Source organism: Toxotes jaculatrix, chromosome 10 (assembly GCF_017976425.1).
Source record: "Toxotes jaculatrix isolate fToxJac2 chromosome 10, fToxJac2.pri, whole genome shotgun sequence".
Classification (NCBI taxonomy): domain Eukaryota; kingdom Metazoa; phylum Chordata; class Actinopteri; family Toxotidae; genus Toxotes; species Toxotes jaculatrix.
In genome coordinates, this window is record NC_054403.1 from 9,559,138 (window position 1) to 9,571,235 (window position 12,098).

Here is a 12,098-nt window from a genome sequence, read left to right on the forward strand (position 1 = left end):
CTGCGCCACTCAAACGCTACCGGCAGGATCCGGCAACTTTTAAGGTGGCACTTTTTTTCTTGAACGTTACCCAATGCATGAGTTGACCGTGTGACTCAATCAGTACACCTTAAATGTCAAAATGACAAGCCTGACTACTCCGTTTGTTTTTATTGGCTCGCTTGCGACATGTGCTTTAGACATGACACACCTGGACTAAATGACAGGTGTGAACATTTAAATATAAAGGCCAGTTAAGGTGGAATTAATTTAAAGTATTTTATACACTGCATTTTATATATTGGTCGTATGTTTTGTGTGTAACATCTGAAACTGCAGAGTAACTATAACTGTCAAATACATGTAGTGGAGTAAAAAAGTACGAGTGAGAAAAGTATGGGTATAAGTAAAGGAGAACATTTAATTAGTGTTTAATTAGTTCATTCCTGCCATTGACAAAGCACCACACAAGTCTGGGAAAACACACATACACACACAGTATACAGTATATAAATATATACATATATATGGAACTTTTATTTGGTGTTAACTGCTGTGAAAGGTGGTCAGCATTGGAAAACCTTTGTAACCACAGTGAATACAAGCTCTGCCCGCAGCCTCACTTCTCCAAGAAGCAAAGTACAAACTTATTACAGCCACTTTTCAAGACTACAGAGGGTGAAAGTTTCACACTCAAAAGACTTCATCTTCAAAGAACTCCAGCTGACTCTTTGACACCCAGCTGTGTGTAGAATGTTCTAAAAAGCCAAGGTAATTTTTCAGTATTTCAAAGCCGCATTTGTGATGACACCCTGAGTACATACTATAACCTCCGCAAGGACACAGCATTTGCATACAGGTCCGACTCTGAATACACTACAGTCTGAGCTTTATTATAACTCAAGCAGCACAATATGTCTCTATGGGTTTAGAGGGCCAAAGTATCTCCCACCAGGTCTCTGCGTGTCTTCCTCTACACAAAGTCACTGTATTGTCTTTAAGAGGTGCACTGGAAGATCAAAGAGCATTTAGAACTGTGGCGCCTTCTTTCAGAGCAGTGAGGACGGTTGCATGAGCATCTTCAAAGGGGGACAAGTTTTATTAATCAATGCAGCGAATGTGTCAACACCAAAAAAAGAAGTGAAAGGAATGCATTTAAAGCTTAACACTGATGAGTGAAAAATAGGCCCCCGAGCTTTGATTATGCAATTTTCACCAGAAAAGATGTAACCCCCCCCAAAAAAAGGTTAAGAGCTCAAAATGTTTGAAGTGAACACCCCTCCTCATTACATTCTTCTTAAGAGGTTTTATTCTTCAGCGCAGGAAAGTATTGATCATTATGCACCTGCACCTGTCTCCACTCAAACAGAATGCATCTTGAACCTACTCTGTGCAGTGCTTTTCCCATGATGCTTTTTTTTTTTTTTCATGCTCCACCCACTGTGTCAACCTGGCTGGAGATGGAGGGAATTTTTGATTCAACACTGCCTCCTGTGGACTGTGTCTGTAAATCCGGACGGAGACACTATAAACACCAGCAGTACAGTCCACATCAGATGGTGCAGTGAAAAAATGCTCATTACTTATATCTCCTGACTGCTTGTGGATGCCCATATTGAGCTTCTCTCATACAGGAGAGTTCACCTCTTATCCGGGTAATGTGGTTAATCAATTAGAAGTCCTCGTCCCCTGAGGGTATTCACATTAACTTGAGTATAGGTTTTCACTTAGAGTGGATCACTGATCTCTGCAGTGGTTTTCCCCTCCAGACTTCTTTCATTATCTAAAATGAGAGCATACTGAAGGGGGGCACCAAGGTGGAGCAGGTTGGCTATGTGGTGGTGGTGGTGGTATGGGAGGGGGGATTTGTGTGAGTGGGTCACATTCATGTCTCCTGCCCTCAGGGCTAAGGTCTCTGTATATCCATCAAATGATATTATCCATCACCATCAGCTCTTGGCTGATAAAGAGAGATGACATGAGCTGCATTTGGAGAATATAAAAAAAAGTGACTCATTTAACTCTATCGTTCAGTCAGTGTCAAAGAAAAAAAAAATCAAATCATTGCGAGTTCTCGATCCTCCCCCACTGCAGTCTTGGTTTAGAGGAATCTATTCAAAACCTCACATAATTCCCTGCATTCAATCTCATCCATACAAATCTGTTCATTCTCTCTAGCACAATATTCTATTCAATGTTTTCTCTGTTAAGTCTCTGTGCCTGGCCTTGCTCTCTGTCTCTGGTCTGTTGCAGTCATTCTTTACTTTACAGGACACTCCTCCTGTTCCCTGTCAGCCAGACTTTGTCCTCACTTCAATTCTCCATTTTCACTGCAGCTGATAAAAGGCTCCAAATAAATAAAGCACAACAAAGACAAAGCAGACAGGTTCAAGGAAGACCAGCAAACCTCATCAATCAAGTCTCAGTAATGACAGGGATGTCAAGCAACTGGGTACATCAAGAATAGTCTGTAGTAGGGTAGTGCAGATACTGCTGACAGCAGGTGAGAGAGGAAAAAACAAACTTTATGATTTTGAAGTTTGTTGATGTCCACAGCTCACACCGATTTTGGTTTTGTCCACATATTCTGTGCATTTCAGTTTGTACTTCTGGGCAAAACTGCATTTTTATACATATGCTACAATATGCATGAGCATAAATATGTTTACAGTGAGATGTCTTCATCCTCATTTTTAATGAGGTTAGCTGTTTTTTCATGATACACATCTGCAGGGATGAACTGTTAATGTGAACATGATGCATCCATTCATACACCAGTTCCATAGAGTATTTCTCATTTGTTCCATATTTTATAAAGCTTTGTCTTAGTTTGTTCTAATACTGTTCATGTACACATTCAAAACGCTTTAATTCATTTGTTCAATATTTTTATTTTTATTTTATACCTAATGTATTCCAGTAGTAAAACATTTGATGCATTATGGGTAATACACCCAATTAATTTCTTGTTTATTCTTCTCTTCTTCGCTGTAACTCCAGAGCTATTTTCTGCTGACACATCTCAAGCTCCTGGTCTGTTATTATAAGCCTTGGGTACACTTTTACTTATTACGGACTGTAGAAAGTTTTTCCAAGGTACTTAAAGAAAAATTCTGACATTTAGGAAAATACGCTTCTTGGCCTTCTTGCCCAGACTTAGTCATTTCCATCAATTCTCACCTCTGTACAGTGAATATGAAGCTACCACCAGCAGCTGGCTAACTTAGCTTAGCAGAGACAGTGGAAACGTGGGGAAACAGCTAGACTGGCTCTCTGCAAGTAAGCAGTAAGTAATTGTATTCCTCAATACTGTTGAACTATTCCATTAAAATCTATTGTGAGAGAAGTACAATACATACAACCCCCTATCTGCCCAAGGATAGTTGGTGGTACATCAGATCCTGTGTATTTGGATGACAAACTAGAGCACAAAAATCATACTGTTCACTTCCTTGCCTCCCCACTGCCTGAATCTCATCTGTCCTCCAGCCTCCATCCTCCGATCCCCTTTCCATCACCGGGCTCTCTGTACCAGTCTTTTCCCCCCTTCCAACACTCCATCATTGCAGCATGGAGCCCTGGAGATGTCTCCCTGCTAAGGAGTGATGTAGTAGACTACGCTAACAGACCCTCTCGGCCACTATTATTAACCAGGCCCAGCCCTCATTTCTCAAGGCCTACAGAAACACACACGCACACACAGGAACACAAACACATAAAAAGTCCAGAAAAAGACACCCGCCCACGACACCCACATGAGCACCTCGCTCAATTCGTCACTGGAGATAAGCAGACATTGCATGTTTTCTTATGTTAGAATTAATGTAGCAACAACTACATTTGATTTAACTTTAATTTGGTAGTTGAATTAATGAATTAGCAGCGGTGCATTACAGTGATGACAAGACTATTTTTCCTCAGTCCCACAACTCCAGTGGCCAATGATAAAAGCAGTATTATTACCACAGTATGCAATATTCAAACAAGAGATTTGTCATCTAATGAAGAGAATTACATTTCAGACTGCATGTATAATTCATTGCCATCAACTTTAATCCAGTACTCAGTGCTGCAGACACAGACTGCAAATGAAGAACAGAAACACACAAGTGCTTTATCTGAATCAATAAAGCACTTTAGATTAAAATTAAAATATATTAGATAGATTTTGGGGCATTTGTGAGGACAAATGCGAGGCTAGCAGTATCTGATGCTGGTGGGTGTGGCATATGTGTGTGTATATATCTCTGCTTGCATGTACACAGTCCAGTTTTCGCACATCTCCTCCTGCGGAGCACAACAAAAACCTGTTTTATGTTCTGTTGATGTGTTGCAGAGTGTGTTTTCTTGCTTGACTGGGCTGGTATTCCTTCATTAGTCTATCCCTATCAACAGAACTGCCATTCCTGTATGTGAGTGAAAAAGCCTTCGCCTTCCAGTGGTGTGTATCGAATTCCTTTACCCCCTAGTACAGCTAGTGCTGCTAGCTAGGAAACAGAGTAAATATAACTGCTCCCTCTCTAGCCCACCAAGGCATTGATTTATACATAGCCTACTGCAGCTGGGAGCTACAAATCTGAGGGGAAGTCAGCTTATTCATAGAACAAAAATATAGTTGTTTCGTACACACATCTCAGAGGATTTGATTCACTATAGATGAGGGCTGTCAGAGCTGTGTATAGCAGTGGGTGCCAACTAGACACAAATGTACTGTAAGTCTGCAAAACAATGCCAGTTGATGACATTCTCCAAGTGTGTATATGTGTGTGTGTGTGTGTCTGTATCATACTGACTTTAGAGCTTTGCCAGAGGAGGGATGATGCTCCATACAATTGTCTGCATTCATGTTTTTGCCTTTTTAAAAATGCTGATTCCCCCATAAAGGTAATACACTTGTCTGTGTGCGTCGCAGTAATGCTGCACACAGCAGGAAACCCACCTTCTCACTCAGAGAACAATTAAGGGAAAAAAAAAGCGTGAGGAAGAGAGGGATGACTGCAGACGTGCCTCTTTCAGCACCGTAACATTTAAATAACCCAGGAAGAGACAACAAGCAAGTGTTTGGCAATGCAAAGAAAGAGCGTAAACAGAGAGGGACAGATGGGAGGAAAAAGAGGAACCCACAGATGAGAAAGACTGAAAAAGACAGAGTCGGGGAGGGGGGGGAAAAAAGAAGACAGGAAAAGTATAAAAGGCCCAGGTCGGGAGCACGTTCCTCTGTTGTGAGAGGAACCTTGTTGAGTGAGCCAGTGGCTGTGGTGTCTGGCACAGCATCAGTCCATGTGATCAGACAACGGGCGTCTGGCTCATCACCCAGTCACTTTGTTCCCCCACTGACAGCCTGAAGGCCCGACTGCCTGACTGACTGTTGGTGAGAAAGACACACAGTAGAGAAAGAGAAAGAGAGGACGCCCACTGCCTCTGTTCAGCCTCAGTGAAGAGGAAATTAGCAATGTGAAGCAATTAGAACTACTGCAAAACACTGGCTAAAATTAGCTTTCCCAGAGGTCAGTGAGGCAAAAGTCGATAGTTCAAAGGATGAGTTCTCTTTCTTCCTCTCTCTGTCTGTCCCACATGTACACAAAAACACACAGACATACACGTACAGACCCACACCAGCAAGATATATAATGGCTGTCCTGTCCACTGCCCTGCAGGCCATGATCCCATTGCCCAGATAGAATTCCTAATTGATGTGACAAAGTGCCTGGGAGTGTCCCGTTTCTCCGGAGTGGTTTTCTAAAACGCTGCACCGACCTCTTTCTCCCCTCTCTCTGTCCTTTTGTATGCTATTCCTTTCACGACCAAGTGCGGTTTAAATGGGGTAAAAACAGTCTCTTGACATCCGACGGTCGGATATTATTATGATCGCTGAATATTGACCGTGGCCACTCGGCGGGCAGGAACGAGAGGACAAATCAAACATCAAAAAGCCCAGCTATAAAGCGATGGTCTTTGCAGAAATGAAAAGCATAGCAGTGCGTCAGCTTTCATCTTGTAAGATAATAGGCCAGTCATCGCTGTTAAGAAGACATGGCTTTAGAGCGCAAAAAGAGATGGGTTTGCCTGTGGAAGCTTTTAGGAGCTGTCACTCTGAGAAACATGACAGCATCGCTAAAAATAATGCCTGCTTATAAACTCAATGTCAGGGGCTCGGGGCGTGTTAGGTGTCTGCTTAAGAGACCGCAGTCTACAGAAACAACATTTAAGAACTCCTGTGCACGCGCACACACACGCAGGCACTATCAATCTCAGTGTTACATTTCACTGTCAATGGGCAACAAACGTAGAATGACACAAGCCGACCCATTCTTTGTTTTCTCGTATCTAGATGGATGTTCTTGTTGTGTTTTGTTTCCCATTAATTAAGTGTGGGGGTGTTGGTGTCAGTCACTATTAATTTGGAAGTGGTGATGTGCCCTGCTTTGTTTGTCAGTCTTCCTTTATTACACCAGACTATTGTCACCGAAAATCATGATTAATTTGTTGAATTTAACGATGTATAATTTGGAAACTCCATTTTTTAAAATAGCTGTCAACATGACAGGACTGGAAAGACGCATCTGGAGGTTGGTTTTAGAGGGAGGCTGGATTTGGGTTTACTAATTGTGATTTGGTTGCTGAAGTTGTTTTCCAGCAATTCAATTATTGCAAACAAGCTCCTGGCTGATAGTGGAATTTTTATTTTGTCTAGATTTGATTTTGCTGCATTTGTCTGTAGACAGGTGTATGTGTTCATTTATGTATGGTTTTCTGTTTGTGCGTGTGTGAGTGTGCCTATTTTCGGCGGCAAAGCCTGAAAACAACTGCCGCTCAGTATGGCTTAAAACCATGTTGAGAAAAAATGTGAAACACAAGTGGATGGCCTCAACACAAATTACCCATCATGCAGCTGCTAAAAGGTACCAGAGCTCTGAATCTATCTGGAGACGCAGTGGAAATGCTGTTCTGCATGAGCCTGATCTTTAAATGTCCTTGTGTTATGACCTTCCCTGCATGAAATGGGCTCTTTGTATTGTTGACCTAAAAGACGTTGAGAGACAAAGAGGCGTCCACTGACCTGTGCAATGAGATCAATTCAGTGGTGAAAGAGATGTAGAACCTGGATGATTGTGTGCCTGTCTATACTGTGTGTGTGCATGCATGCTTGCAAGTCTACACTGCCTGTGTGCATATGTGCGAGTGTGCGTGCGCACGTGTTGTGTTGTTGTGTGTTGGAATTCAAACCTGTTTACCCCTCAAATGTCTTGATATGGGCCATTTACATTCTGGAATGAGAAAGAGATTCAGATTCAGGGACAGTTTCCAAGAGCCATTATTTGCCGTCACTTTCAAATCAAAATCAGTTTCCCCGGCCCCTGTTGTTCTCCTCTTGGGCTAAAATATTTTCTCTTCGAGTGTGTCTGATGAAAGGTTTTCTCTGCACAGCCCCAGAGAGCCGTCGTGCTGAGGGGGAGGCAGCTGTGTGTTTGTGTGTGTGTGTGTGTGTGTGTGTGTGTCATTGGAACACATAGTGAATGCAAGATAGAAGAGAGCAGTCAGCGCTGACCTAAGCTGCCCTGCACTGCTGTGTTTGTTTAGAACAGAGAGCGAGTGCTTCATACTAAAGACAGATAACATCACCACCAGGAAACACATGCACGCACATACGTACACACACAAAGGCAGACGCGCCAGCCCAAAAATGCTTCTCTGTTGTGGTGCATGTTTGCTTGTGATGCATGTTGTCTGAAGTGCTGTTTGTTCTCCTCCCCATGCTTGATCAGGTTGGATGAAATCTCCTTCTCCCTGCCGATGGCAGTGGCACAGTGGCAGAGGGGGGATACTGATCTGTCAGCGCACCATACCGACAGCACTTAAGAGACTCAGGGTAATGGCTGTTCGTCGGCCCTGTTAAAAACCCTCCCCTGTTGCTGAGGCTTAGTGTCACTTAGGAGGAGGGTGTGAAAGATGCAGCACAAACTGCAGGGACTCTAACTAGATGCCTGGCAACTGTAAAGACAAGCTCCTGTCCTGAGAAATAACAAGATTCTAATGGCCATTTAAACCTCTGTCAGGTTAAATATTACCCCCTCTAGTGGTTTATTTTGTTCACTTTTATCCATGTAAAGTAAAAGTTTCAATGGATTTCTTCAGATGTTTTTGTTACTGTATGATACGATGTGATAAAATAAATTATTATAAGATCTAAGATCTAAAACTAAAATGGTTTCAAAACTCAAGTATTTGTCTTTTACAAATCAGCAATACAAATACTTGTGAATACACAAGCAAATTTACGTTTAAACTTCCATATGTATAAATTAATTGCTTCCTCAAGACGGGTGTGGATGGGTCAATAAGTCCTAATACCAAAATAAGAATAAATTATCTTCAGTATAGACAACACAACATTACCATTAAAAAAAATCAAATTAAATTTTGATTCTGATTTATACTTTGTTTAACTCTGATTGGTCCATAAAACCACATCATCAAACTGAGTCTAACTCTAGCAGATAATACTGTGCTCATGTGCTGTTCTGTCGCTCACAGTAAGGAGGATTTGTATATAATGTCTAAATCTGAGCTAACGCCATCTGCTGATGTCTCCAAGGTAAAGAATTAGCTGTCGAGCTCAGTCCTTGAGCAAACGTTCACAAGAAGTCCCAGGGGTGCTCAGCAGAATCATGCAAAGATGAAACATCTACAGCTGACCAAACTCTATCTGCTAATGAACACTGTGCAATATGGTCGAAAACGATGGAACAAGTGAGTAAGTGGACCTTGAATGGATTTTTTGTTGTTGTTGTTGTCAAGAATGAACTGTCAAGCTCATGATTCCAGAAAAAAAGCTGTGAATTATTCATGATTATTCAAGATCCTCAAAATGAAACTAACCAAATCCACGTTTCTAAAGAGGTGTAGCCTGTTGAGCGACTTGCTAAAACACTCAAGCTATCCAAGTTTTAAAAGTCAGGGAAAACAGTCATTTCTGAATTACAGCATCTTCAAAAGTTCCAAATATGTTTCTTTAACAAATTACCTTTTGAGAAAAACTGGAAATATTCAAATGTTTTTTTTTTCATTTGCATAGTGCTAGTACAAACTTTGACATAACATTACTTGAACATAAAAGGAGAGTAGGGTTGTTCTAATTATAATTGAAAAACTGAAAAAGCCCACAGACACATACACATTGTGGACTTCCATCCCATAGTGTTGTAAAATCTGATGAATATATAGCACTGTACAACAAACAAATTCAGGGCAGCACAGACTACACCTCCACTTGCTTATTGGTCCATGGCTGTTATCTTATGGATTGAGTAGACATGCACAAGACATAGAGTTGGTCATTATTCTGCTGCAACTGTGGGGCTTCATAACTCAATAAGAACATGGCTGTTGGTGATTTATGCCGTGGACCACGGGAGTCTGTACATAAATCACCAAGAGCTCACCTATCGCTTTCACTTATTCATGCTAGCTATTATTTATACCGCCACCGTCTGGCCCCGTGTGATCAATATCCTTAATTCTAATTACATCTCAAGCACTCGCCACTCTGTGTTGTTGGAACAACACGCATTTGCGTCGAAAATGTTAATCAGCGGGGTCGGCGTGAGGCACAGGAGGGGATGAAAATCACTGAATGAGGGAGAGTGGTAAGAGCGAGAGGGAGTGTGATTAGAGTGCAGAGATGAGAGTATCAGCTTTATACTTCAGCGGAGGTATGACCTGAAATGCCTGCGAGATCACATGTAATCTGTCGTGTTCAGCCGAGGGTCCAAAATGGTGTAGAAGAAAGGCCAAGATCAGATGAATAGAGAAGGGATCAGCCTCGCCAAACAAACAGAGCTTCTATCCAGAGCCGAGCGGCCTGTTGACACTGCCCATAGTTGCCTATCTGCGCTCCTATCGCCTGTTGACTCTGCTGCTCAGTAGATTTGAGACAAGGATCAGAGCATGGCTCAAGTCTAAGTCTTGTGTTCATAATGCCCAGTATGCTAGTGGACACTATAGGACACTTGGTGTGATAAGATCTCGGTCCCTGCTGGTCAACCTGCTGTTTAACTTCACAAACAACAGCTGTGATGACAATGATGGTAAAAAAAAAACATCTTTGTCTCTCTCTGTGGTGGTTACATGGTCGGGGCCTGTGATCGCATCTCTTCCGCACAGCTAGCAGGGAAAAGTGTAGCTGTGAAAGCTTTTGTGTGTGTGTATTGTTTGCTTTTGATCAAAGCTAATGTGAGTAGGGATGCGGAATCTAATCCGCTGGCAGGACACAGAGAAGGGCAACATCTTGACCCTGCACCCCCTGGCTTGAGTGTATATAGCTAAAATATTGCTGTTATTTTGTCCACCTGTAAGGCAGAAAAATAAATAAAATCAATGCATGTACAGTACAATGAACAATCACCACAAACCAACCCCAAAAAACTGCATGAAGTTGAATGTGTGATTGTGCAGGTAAATAAATTGTTCCCGTGCAGACGTGACAGGAGTCGCCCTCATCTGCTGTTTGCCCACCAAAGATTACTCACACTGATAGATGTGTGTTTGTGTGTGAGCATCTGTGCCTCTGTGTTCTGTTTACTGTAGGGATGAGGAGTCTCCATAATCCAGAGCACTGCTGTGGCAACACGGAAACAGAAGTAGAGTGACGTTAATCCCACAGGAAATAAGAAGAGGTGAAGCGAAAAGGTCACCGTTGTGAAGGGAGTGGGATGAAAGATACAAAAAGAGAATTATCCAAAGTCAAAAAGATTTTCCAGGAATCTTTCTTGGAGGCCATCCAAGGACTTACTTACAACTGGCAACAATGCTGCTGCTTCCTCTTCCTTTTTATTCTTGTTAATGTATGAATGCAGTGTGAATGTATAGCAACAGAATAACCAAAGGATTTTTAGGTTTTGCTTCTGAATCTCTCCCTGGATGTAAATCTGGAAGTGGATAGCAAATCGTGGCCCCTACGAGCATATTTTAATATTATTATTTTTTTGGCGTGTGTCATGTCTGTGTGTGCAGGTGTGTATGTCTGCTTCTCCGTTTGCCTCCAGCTAACAAAAGTTCTCCCAGCGGACATGTTTCACATGCCCTGACATCAACTTTTGTCAAACAAGATTTGTCTCGTACTTGTTAAACTAATTGGCCTTCATCCCAAACTCGAAACAAATCATGTCTTGCATTCCATTATAAATCTACCCCAGTGGAGGTTCACGTCAATAGCAGGAGAGAAAAAGAGGAGTGTGTGTTGGAGAAAATGTGGCCGTGCGGTAGCGGGGGCACAGAGCAGAAACACATCATAGTTGTTGTTTAATTTGATGATGTCTCCGGCGAGAGCGATGTGGGCGTGCTGCTGGCTCAGATCTATCTTCCTCTCTCTGTTTGTGAATGTGTTTTTAACCATTAGATCACTGGTGGCGGCGCTCCGGCATTACCCTGCCTGCAGCATTGATCCTCACAGCTTCATTTACAATGGTATGGATTTCTGCATCAGAGGGGAGGAGTGAGCGACAAAGAGAGACAATGAGTGAGACAGAGAGTGAGCAAAATGAAATTTTTGGACACGTTTCCAATGGACGGGAATAGTGAATGCATTAACTATATATATATATATACACACACACACACATATGGACTACTTTGATGTCAACACATGGAAACTTCAAAGGCCTAGTAGAAAGGTTGTTATGTTGTTTTTTTAAGCAGTAGAAATTTTAAAGGGCTACTCCACAGATTTTAATGTCACACTTCTATAAAGTTGGCAGACTTGCAAGAGACAGATGAAAAAATCGAATCAAACAGGAAATCAAAGCAGCAGAGAGCACAACTTCTTGACATTTTAGTCCATAGTGTGGCTCGGTCTCAAAAATCCCTGGATATACACTTCCCATACCACAACTCATCCTTCACTTCACTTAACATGGTCACATGACCAGAGTCAGTGGACTTTGTTTTCAGTGCGTTGTAGCCGGGTTTCCATCCATCTCTCAGAAAATCAGCCAATGAAAATTCAAATTAATCTGCCTCTCCAACCACTACCATTATGTGAATATTAGGAGTTATTCTTCTGGATAAACAGCTGGTGTTGATAATTCTCCATTTGGGTGCAATTAAGCCAAAGCAAAAGA